Source organism: Podarcis filfolensis, assembly GCF_964270895.1.
Source record: "Podarcis filfolensis genome assembly, chromosome: 2".
NCBI lineage: Eukaryota > Metazoa > Chordata > Lepidosauria > Squamata > Lacertidae > Podarcis > Podarcis filfolensis.
Genome location: NC_139605.1, coordinates 114,485,257 through 114,496,889, shown reverse-complemented (window position 1 = coordinate 114,496,889; position 11,633 = coordinate 114,485,257).

Here is an 11,633-nt window from a genome sequence, read left to right as displayed (position 1 = left end):
AGAAATTTGCAATTGGTCCTGACATACGTACACACAAACCTGACACCCCATTCATGCAAACTGACACAGAATCCCTTCCATGGACTTTGCCTGCAAGTGTAATACAGTGGTACCTCTGGTTAAGTACTTAATTCGTTCCAGAGGTCTGTTTTTAACCTGAAACTGTTCTTAACCTGAAGCACCACTTCAGCTAATGGGGCCTCCTGCTGCCACTGTGTCGCCGCTGCACCATTTCTGTTCTCATCCTGAAGCAAAGTTCTTAACCCGAGGTAATATTTCTGGGTTAGCGGACTCTGTAACCTGAAGCGTATGTAACCCGAGGTACCACTGTACTATGATTTATGTGTAAATCACCTTCGGACGGTGGCTCAGAAGGCAATTAAGAAATTCATGGTAATAATAGGACCTGATTCTGCCTAGGCTTTGATGGGCATGGCTGACCATAGGATTAGGCTGTTGGACTGCAAATCCTTTGTGACCTGCAGCTAACGCCAAGCCATTTGGAGGATAGGAGGAGTTGCACAGCAGAATACTGGGTACAGCTGATCAGTCTGCAAAACAAAAATGCATTGAACATCTTACAGAGGAAAGCATGTTTACTGCACCAAAACTGCCCACGTGTGAATAATGCAGCTGGCATTCTTAAATGATGGGATTCCCCTCCCCAAGTAAGGACTGTGCAGCAGTTCTCGTTCTCCAAAGGTCCTCATAACAGAGAATCCAGGGAATGAAGAGCGTGTTGATCTGCACATGCTGCCTTCGCTCCCTTTGCATTCCAGAATAATCCCTGCCGCCACCTGATAATGAGCAGAAGTGGACAGGCCTCGTTATTGCTTCTGTCAACACTCAGGCCTTATCAGTTCTGTAGTAACAGACTCCTCTCTCCCCAGTAATGGCCTCTTGCGTGCAGGGTTGCTAGCATCAAGTAGGTGTTTAAAGGATCAGAGCTGTGAGTCACTCTGAGACACAAATATTTTGAAGGTGCAGATACCCTGCTGGCCTCTCGAGAGCGGTTCCTCCTGGCTTGTGCCATCTCAAGGTACTGACAGGCCTTCTGATGAGCAAAAGGACATCTGGCTGAAGGAGACTAGCCCAGCACTGGGCAGGTGCTTTGTCTGACAGACTCGATCCCTAGCACCTAATTAAAAGCATCTCAGCAGTAACAGCACGAGGAAAGACCTTTGCTTGCAATCTTGGAGAGCTGCCTCCCATCAGGCAGAACTGGGCTAAATGGAACCAAACATCCGTTTAAGGCAGCAGCTTGTGTCAAAACTTGGGATCACAGTGGCTGAACAGAGCAAACAGGTTATATGTATCCCATGCCCCTGACTCTGTATTCTAGAGTATAAGCATCCCTGTCCCAACATCCTAGGCAGGTGCTTGTCTGGTCTGCTTTGGAAGATCTCCATAACCTTATTGGGGCTTTTTTAAGGACTCTGTTCAGCGCAGTGTCTCCTAGAGCAGGAATGGGGATCCTGCGGCCTTCCAGATGTTGTTGAACTACAACTCCCATCACCCCTCTCCATTGACAGTGCTGACTGAGGCTGATGGGAGTTGCAATCCAGCGGGTGGTGCTGTGGGTTAAACCATAGAGCCTAGGGCTTGCCAATCAGAAGGTCTGCGGATCGAATCCCCGCAACGGGGTGAGCTCCCATTACTCGGTCCCTGCTCCTGCCAACCTAGCAGTTCGAAAGCACATCAAAGTGCAAGTAGATAAATAGGTACCACTCCGGCGGGAAGATAAACGGCGTTTCCGTGCGCTGCTCTGTACACCGGCTCCCTCGGCCAATAAAGCGAGATGAGCGCCGCAACCCCAGAGTCGGCCACAACTGGACCTAATGGTCAGGGGTACCTTTACCTTTACCTTTACCTGACATCTTGAAGAGCCCCAAGTTGCTCATCCCTGGGCTAAAGAGAATTGCATTATATGCAGGGCAAGTTTATTAGGGGCAAATGGGGCACTGCTCCACCAGCCTCAGTCTGTCCTCTGCCAGCCACCACCTGCCTGTCTTCTTACGTACAGCAGGCCCAGGGAGTGGCACTGCTTGTCATTGCCTTTGATTTCACCTTCTGTTGAGCTCCCCGCTTTCCACCCTACCAGCCTCAATGTGCTCCAGCCATCACTGCTTATACAGCTAAATATAGATATACAAATTCATCTATAAATGTCAAAGCGCCTTCAAGTGAAAACTTCTAACACCCATTAAGATCTCTCAACGCAGCCTGCAAAGAGCTTTTGCCATTTGGCACGCAGATTTTTCAGTTTGGCATCCACTTGCTGAGCTGTATAGAACAATGGAAATCTCGGACATGGGCTAAGCCCACCTGTGGCTAAAAATTAAACCAAACTGGCAAAGAATAATAATGCTGGCCTGTGGCTAAACCCCCACTTTGTCAGTTTTCCTCCAGCCAAGCCTGTAGCCAGTGCCACCTTCTGCCTGGGCTGGCTGCCCTCGCCAAACCCTCGCCAGGAAGGCAAGTGTGTGTTAAACCACCAACATGCCTTGCTTGCTGTTGCTCGGCTCCTGTAACCTCCTGTTAAATAAGCCCCAAAGCCCTCTCTCCAGCAATTCCCAGAAACATCAGGAGGAAATGACAGGGTGAAAGTTCAACTACCCAATGGTTATAAATGAACTGTTTCCAAAAATCAATACGCCATCCTGAGAGCAGCTGACGCCAGTCCAGCTTTGCGCAGCTGTAGGAAAGGACTGGAACGCTGACTGATGTATGGTCCAGTTCTTGGTCCTGCCTGAAGGATTTGCACTAGCTGCCACCCCCCACATCTGCAAAATGGGGGACGACATAATACTGACCTACCTTGCAGGGCTGTGCTAAGGACAGGTGAGCTAATGAATGAAAAATGCTTTGGGCATTCTAGTGACCTATGAAATCCACATGTTTATATCACCGTGTTTGTAAAAGGATGGCTGAAACAAGTTTGTCTATTAAACCAAGCAGAACCCCAGTTTTGAAGAGAGAAGGATGGGTGATGGAAGGAACTGGGCAGGGAGTCCCATCTTCTACTGGCTATGCATTGTTAAAGGTACAGGTGGTACAATATCTGGGTTACAAGTCTGGCGTATGGAGTGTAGCTGTTAGAGTAGTTAAAAATAACACAAGGGAGAGTCAGGTTTCTCACAGAGCCACAAAGCTCACTCCGTGTGCTTGGACCAGTCATTCTCATCTCTCAGTCCAACCTACCTTCCAGGGTTGTTGTGAGGACAGAATGAAGGGACATATATATGCTACCTTGAGCTCCTTGGAGGAAAAGTGGAATAAAGAGGTGATGACAAAATAGACTTTAGTAGAAATACATGGTGTGTGAATAGAGTGGAGAAGGTTGTGTTCTTCCTTGTGTTTTTTTGCGATGATCTGCCGGTGGTATATCAGAAGTGGGGAACCTGCCCCCCCCATGTCAACTTACGGATTTGAAAATAAGGGACCAGCAGCCTTGAAAATAAGGGATCAGCAGCCAAAATAAGGGACTTTGCTTAGCTTATGCACGTCGGGGCTGCCGTTGTCCTGGCGCGAGGAGTTCCATCGGCCCTTCCCCGCCCGAGAGGGAGGGAGGAAGAGAGACTCTCACCCACAAGCCCAGCATGAGGCGGTTGTAGCGCCACGATGGCCGCTGAAGCTCCGCCCTTCTGCGTCCCTCCCTATCCCCTCCTCTTCCTCCTCCCTCAGGCCGCCTCCTCAGCCGCCTCCGGCTTCCCCTGGCAGCACAACAGAAGTCTCGCAAGAGAGGGGCTGCCTGCCTGCCCGCCGCCACCCGTCTCCTCACGATGCGCCCCTGAGGGGGAAAAGGGAGAGACGAAGACGCGGCAGCTTGTGCACACTCTCACGCGCGCGGCGGAGGACCCCGAGCCGCTGCTTCCCTCCCGAGCCGGGGCGAGCATGAAACCTGGGAAATTTAAGGGACATCATCAATCCGGGACAGCAGCGGGACACGGCGCTGGGATAAGGGAGTTTCCCGCCAAATAAGGGACGGTTGACAGCTATGCTCCCCTCCGAATGTTGTTGGACTGCAATTCCCAACATCCTTGACTATCAGCCATGCTGGCTGAGGTTGATAGGATTTGGAGTCCAATAACATCTGGAGGGTCCCTGGTTCCCCACCGCATTTGGATATGAATGCAGCTGTTCTGTACGCTGTGAAGTTCTCAAGATAAGAACATTCAAATAACCCCAGTGGATTGGATCGGTGGCCCACCTAGTCTAGCATCCTGTTCTCACGGTGGCCAACTAGATGCCCATGGGAGGCCCACAAAGAGGAGCTTACGCACAGCCCTCTCCCCTCCTGCAGTTTCCAGCAACTGATCTGCAGAAGCACACTGCCTCCAGCCCCTGCGGTAAGATAACAGAATAAGAGAACAAACGCTCGCCATTATCAGTCATGACATGCAAGAATTGGAGACAGCCCTTCTCGTTCCTGTTAAAATTCAGGCTTCAGGCTGAGCCAGAGCTTTGCCCTTGAGATCTATTTTTAGTACAAGTATTCCATTCTAGAATGTGTGGAAAAAAATTAAAGTGCCCCTCTGAGCATAAGCAAAGTGTATTTGCCTAAATAGCACAGGATGTAATGGGTCACTGCTTGAGTACCCTGAAAGCACCTCATTTTCTCACAACTTTCTTTTTTCAGCATGACTTGGCTGCTGGCAGTGCCACTTAAGAGTTGAGAAGTTCGTATACCGCTTCTGAAATTGCATGTACAAAGGTGTCCTGCTGCAACAAAATGTTGCAGCATGGCATGTTCGAGTCAGTAAGCCATGTCCTCTCCAACTTACTTCATTCCATCCCGACGAGTCATCATTCTGTAGCAACTAAGCATGCTCAGTTGGACCACGTTGGGGTTTTATCCCACCCTTATGATTTAGCTTTGTCTTCCTCCAAAATATATATACTTGTTCTACTGCAGATCTCAGGATTTCTCCATGTCTGCCGACATCTCCCTTTTGTGGGTCGAGCTGTTTCGGCTGCATAAACAATGGCACTCACACCTGAACATTTGAAATAAGGGGAAATGGTTCTGTGTGCTGTAACTTTCCTCCAAGGGGCTTGAGGTGGCACAGATATTGTTCTTGCATGGCCTGCTATTCCAGTGATTCCCAAATCTAAGCTCCAGAGGCACAACTACATCAAGGCAACTGCTGGCAAAAGAAGAGCAGACTCCCATTGCTTTATTTTTATTTAATAAATTCAAGAGATCCGCAGGACAGATAACTTTGGCAAGAGATGCGTGCAGCTATGCGAGGGTCCCACCCACCTAATTCCCCTTCCTGTGGCAGTGTTGGCATCTAGTACCACTAACTTTCCTTTGCTCTTCAAGCCCTGAAAAATTGCGTTGCTCGCAGCACAGCTGAGAAACAGGAAGGGTTAAGGTTTTCTTCCAGCTGCTGCGTGGAAGTCCGCTTCCCCCACCTTCCCTGGCTGCTAAGAGCTGCCTTGTGCAGAGGGCGCCATCTATTGGCCTGAAGAACACCTGGCATCTGCTAGGCCTGATGCAACTCAGCGGCATATTCCAGAGGACTGACTCTTCCTGGCAAGTGTTGCCAGCCGGCATTTATGCACGTTACACGGGTGTATGCATGCGTACACACATGTGTATATGATATGCATGAAACAGCAACACTGGAACTGTGCTGGCTAGGGGAGTGATAATTTTGCCCCTCCCGCTGTTTTCTGCAAAGAGATTTTAATATGCATGGACAATTTCTCTCCCTTAATATTCTGGAAATTATTTGTTGTGTGATAAGTTATTGATATGATAGTCGTAGTAAATTTCTTCATTGTGTTTTAACTACTACATTTTGTAATTCGTGGATACTATTCTTAAGATAGGGACGCGGGTGGCTCTGTGGGTTAAACCACAGAGCCTAGGACTTGCCAATCAGAAGGTCGGCGGTTCAAATCCCCGCGACGGGGTGAGCTCCCGTTGCTCGGTCCCTGCTCCTGCCAACCTAGCAGTTTGAAAGCACGTCAGAGTGCAAGTAGATAAATAGGTACTGCTCTGGCGGGAAGGTAAACAGCGTTTTCGTGCGTTGCTCTGGTACGCCAGAAGCGGCTTAGCCATGCTGGCCACATGACCCGGAAGCTGTACGCTGGCTCCCTCGGCCAATAAAGCGAGATGAGCGCCACAACCCCAGAGTCGGTCATGACTGGACCTAATGGTCAGGGGTCCCTTTATCTTTACCTTTTATTCTTAAGATGGTGCATCACTTTGAAACTGGGTTCATAAAATCATGGAGTTGGAAGGGACCCCAAGGATCATCCAGTCCTACCCCCTGCAATGCAGGAATATGTAACTATTCCTTATGGGGATCGAACCTGCAAACTTGGTGTCATCAGCACTACACTCTAACCAACTGAGCCATCCAGTGGAATACGACTGAAGCTACCGTATATATAACATTCCATGTAAGGCGATTAACAACTCATAATGAATGAATGAAGTGAGGGATGTAGAGATGCCAGGTGTTTAGGCTTGCCCGATATAGTTGAGGGATGACCCAGTGGAATTTGGGGAATAGTTATTAGTGTTGTGTATATAGCACTTCACAAGAGTATTACACGCAAAAAGACAGAGCACACTGTCAATCTAAATGTTGACAGTGTGCAGAGCTAACAAGAGGGGGCATAGAGAAGGATGGAATTGAACAATCAAGCTTTATGAGTGGTGAATGTGCACAGATGCAGCAATAAGCGCATGGGCTTCATTTAAGTTCAGGCTTCACTGAAAAGGTGAGTTTTACAGGAAGCATAGGTGTCAACCTTCCCTTTTTTTGCAGGAAATTCCCTTATTCCAGTGCCGTTTCCCGCTGCTATCCCGGATTGTTAGATATCCCGTAGACTGTCCCCGGGACAGGTGAGGCTGCTGATCCCTTATTTTCAAACCTGAAAGTTGACAGCTATGACAGGAAGTATGGGAAAGAAGTGGGGGTTGGATTCACAAAGGGGGTGGCGTTTCAGGCAAAAGAGGCAGCAAGTGAGAATGGGCAACTGCATTTGATAGCACAGGAAACTTCCCAAGAACATCAGAACACAGCTAGAACCTACAACAAAATGTTGCAGTATATCCTTACTTTCTATCAGAACTGTTTCTGTTCAAGATCCCAGCCTGCGATCCATGCCCAACTCTAGGCTACTCCATTTCAACTGACACTGAACATTCCATACTTGTGCGAATGCTCAATCTTCATCAGTCCCGTAGACTGTCCCCGGGACAGGTGAGGCTGCTGATCCCTTATTTTCAAACCTGAAAGTTGACAGCTATGACAGGAAGTATGGGAAAGAAGTGGGGGTTGGATTCACAAAGGGGGTGGCGTTTCAGGCAAAAGAGGCAGCAAGTGAGAATGGGCAACTGCATTTGATAGCACAGGAAACTTCCCAAGAACATCAGAACACAGCTAGAACCTACAACAAAATGTTGCAGTATATCCTTACTTTCTATCAGAACTGTTTCTGTTCAAGATCCCAGCCTGCGATCCATGCCCAACTCTAGGCTACTCCATTTCAACTGACACTGAACATTCCATACTTGTGCGAATGCTCAATCTTCATCAGGACTTTTTCTTTAAATTCTCTCCGCCTTTAGTGTTTAATCTCAGAGCCTCTGTCTATTATCTTTGAGAATTCTGGGAGAACAGGTGAGTTTCCCTGTGGGCAAATATTCCCATCTTCAAAAAAGGGAAAAGGGAAGACACAGGTAACTACTGACCCGTGAGCTTGACATTGATACCAGGAAAGGTCCTAGACCAGATAATTAAACACTCAGTCTGTGAGCACTTAGAAAATGATGCTGTGATTATCAAGACCCAGCATGGGTTTCTCAAAAGCAAGTTATGCCAGACGAATCTCATTTCTTTTTTTGGTGGGTTAGGGAAATGCTGTGGACGCAACGTATCTTGATTTCAGGAAGGTGTTTGACAAACTCCCCCGTTATTCTTGTGGATAAGTTGGTAAAATGTGTGCTGGAGGAGGTTACTGTTAGGTGGATTTGTGGATTGTTGACTGACGGAACTCAAAGAGCGCTCACTAATGGTTTCTTTTTCCTAACCCTGGAAAAAATGACAAGCGGGGTGTTGTGGGGTTCTGTCCTGAGCCTGTTGCTGTTCAACATCTTTATAAATGAGTTTAATGAAGGAATTGAGGGGATGCTAATCAAACTTTTTAAAATAATAATAATATTTATTGAAATTTTCCAATCAAACCAAATTATATATTCCAAATTATCCAGTGATCAAACAAATTCCAATTTTATGCCTAATTATAAATTATTATTATTTTTTAGCTGACTTCCCATGCTTCGAGATCGGAGGGAATCCTAATCATCCCGTAGTTCTATTGCATTTCAAAATATTACAATAACTCCATTAAGACATTCTGATGTTAATCCTTCATTATTTTCAACAGCCTCTGCGTTCATTCTGCAAGTGTGTTTAAGTCCAAATAAAATGTTTCTGTGTGGATTTTATGTCTTTTCTTTATAGTCCAAATCTGTGGATGTTAATCAAACTTGCAGGTGACACCAAACTGGGAGGGGTAGCTAATGCCACAGAAGACAGAACTGGGATTCAAGATAACCTTAACAGGTTCGAGAACTGCCCAGACTAACAAAATGAATTTCAATAGCGACAAATGTAAGTCTCTACACTTAGGCAGGAAAAACCAGCTGCACAAATATAAGATGGAGGCTTGCTAGTAGTATGTGTGAAAAGGCTCTAGGGGTCTTGGTGGACCACAAGCTTAAAATGAGTCAACAGTGTGACGCAGCAACAACAAAAACAAATGCTATTCTAGGATGCATCAACAGAGGTATATTGTCCAGAAAAAAGAGAAGCAAAAGTACTACTCTATTCTGCCTTGGTCAGACCTGCAATATTGTGTCCAGTTCTGGGCACCTCAATTTAAGGAGGATATTGAAAAGCTTCACTGCAGATGGTGACAGCAGTCACGAAATTAAAAGACGCCTGCTTCTTGGGAGAAAAGCAATGACAAACCTAGACAGCAATGACAAACCTAGACAACATCTTAAAAAGCAGAGACATCACCTTGCCAACAAAGGTCCGGATAGTTAAAGCTATGGTTTTCCCAGTAGTGATGTATGGAAGTGAGAGCTGGACCATAAAGAAGGCTGATCGCTGAAGAATTGATGCCTTTGAATAATGGTATTGGAGGAGACTCTTGAGAGTCCCATGGACTGCAAGAAGATCAAACCTATCCATTCTGACGGAAATCAGCCCTGAGTGCTCACTGGAAGGACAGATCCTGAAGCTGAGGCTCCAATACTTTGGCCACCTCATGAGAAGAGAAGACTCCCTGGAAAAGACCCTGATGCTGGAAAAGATGGAGGGCACAAGGAGACGGGGACGACAGAGGACGAGATGGTTGGACAGTGTTCTCGAAGCTACCAGCATGAGTTTGACCAAACTGCAGGAGGCAGTGGAAGACAGGAGTGCCTGGCGTGCTCTGGTCCATGAGGTCACTAAGAGTCGGACACGTCTAAAAGACTAAACAACAACAATTGAAAAGCTGGAACATGTGCAGAGGAGGGCGACCAAGATGATCAAGTGTCTGGAAACCAAGCCTTATGGGGAACGGTTGAGGGAGTTGGGCATGTTTAGCCTGAAAAAGAGGAGTACTGAGAGGAGATATAAGAGCCATCTTCAAAGATCTAAAGAGCTGTCACATGGAAGATGGAGCATGCTTGTTTTCTCTTACTCTGGAGGGCAGGACTCAAACCAATGGATTCAAGTTACAGGAAAGGAGTTTCCATGTAAACACCAAGAAGAACTTTCTGACAGTGAGCTGTTTGACAGTGGAACGGACTCCTTTGACAGGCGTTGGACTCTCCTTCCCTTGAGGTTTTTATGCAGAGGTTTCATGGCCATCTCTCATGGATGCTTTAGTTGAGATACCTGCATTGCAGAGGGTTGGACTAGATGACCCTGGGGGTACGTTTCAGTGCTAAAGGTAAAGGTAAAGGGACCCCTGACCATTAGATCCAGTCATGACTGACTCTGGGGTTGCGGCGCTCATCTCGCTTTATTGGCCGAAGGAGCCGGCGTACAGCTTCCAGGTCATGTGACCAGCATGACTAAGCCGCTTTTGGCAAACCAGAGCAGTGCACGGAAACGCCATTTACCTTCCCACCGGAGTGGTACCTATTTATCTACTTGCACTTTGACGTGCTTTCGAACTGCTAGGTTGGCAGGAGCAGGGACCGAGCAACAGGAGCTCACTCCGTCGTGGGGATTTGAACCACCAACCTTCTGATTAGCAAGTCCTAGGCTCTGTGGTTTAACCCACAGCGCCACCAGCGTCCCCACCTTTCAACTCTACAATTCCACAATTCTAAGTGAGTTGACAAATGCCAACCAGACACTCTATTTTTGACCCCTAAGCCTGGTGCCATAAATGTTGCGAGGTGGAATCATGGTATTGCTTGATTGTTTTTCAGTAAAGCCAGATTTTCTTCTTTCTTCTTCTTCTGAGTAAAAGCCAACAGCATTTTAATTTAGTGCGTGCATGCATGCTTGAACATTAGCCCTGGGGGGTAGACTGCCTTGGAGTGGTCTTCTCCTTTAAAACAAAGCATATATATGGGTTTTCCTGTGGCCCACAGATGTGCTTTCAATTTACAAAGCCAGGGTACATGCTTGTGATCTTTTAAAAGCAAAAGCAGAATGGGCGATAAGTGACCCTGAGCATGCACACTTGCTTAAGAACAGAAGAAGTGGTTTTTCCGGACGCATTAATTCAGCCTTTGCTGCAAGAATCCCAGCAGCCTTCTTCTCTGTGGGGGGGGTTCCCCTTTGTGGTTTTACCCTCCCTTTGCACGTGGGTGTTGCTGAAGCTGTCACCACATTGGTGCCAAGTAAATACTGGTGTGCGCCTTGCGCCCAGGCTTTTGCAGTGTTTTAGCGTACAGGCAGTGACCATTTTGCATGGGTTTTTCCGTTCCTGCCTCTTCCCTCCCCAAAAAATGTTGCCATATAGAACGTTTCTATTCAGGGTTTCAGACAGACAGACACGCCCTCTTGCAGGACATGCCATTCCCTTCAGTTTTCCGTCCTGCAACGGTCAGTCAGGAATGCCAGCTGGCCAGGAAAGTTGGGACACAAGAAAGGAACGTCCTGACTTGCTCCTGTACCTTTAATAGAGGTTTGATTTGCAGAAAGCAATAGGTGAAACTTTCCATAGCTTGGGAGATAAAGCAGGACCCACCTGCTAATCGCTGCAGATCAGCAACTTTTAAAGGGACAGGACAGGTAAAGGGGCTGGTTCAAAAGACGGCAGGGTAGCTGTGAGAAATGCCTTAAATCATGAAAGGCAGCCCTGAGGCCAAATCTGCAGAGGAGGGTTTCTGTTTCAGTCCTGTGCACTGTAATTTACTGTCCTGCCCTTGTGTCCCTCTCATGAGCCTCTTCTAAGGGCAGATAATTCTACATCTCTTCATTTGATGTCATTTGGAAGATAGTTTTAGCGGGGGGAGGAAGTCTACTTGACCTTTATCCTTGACCTGGCTTTTGACACTTGAGGTGTACATATCTTTTCAGGACCCACCTTATTGTTATGATTGCAACTTGTTTTAAACTGTTTTTAATTGTGCGCTTAAATGTTGTGACCCACCTGGG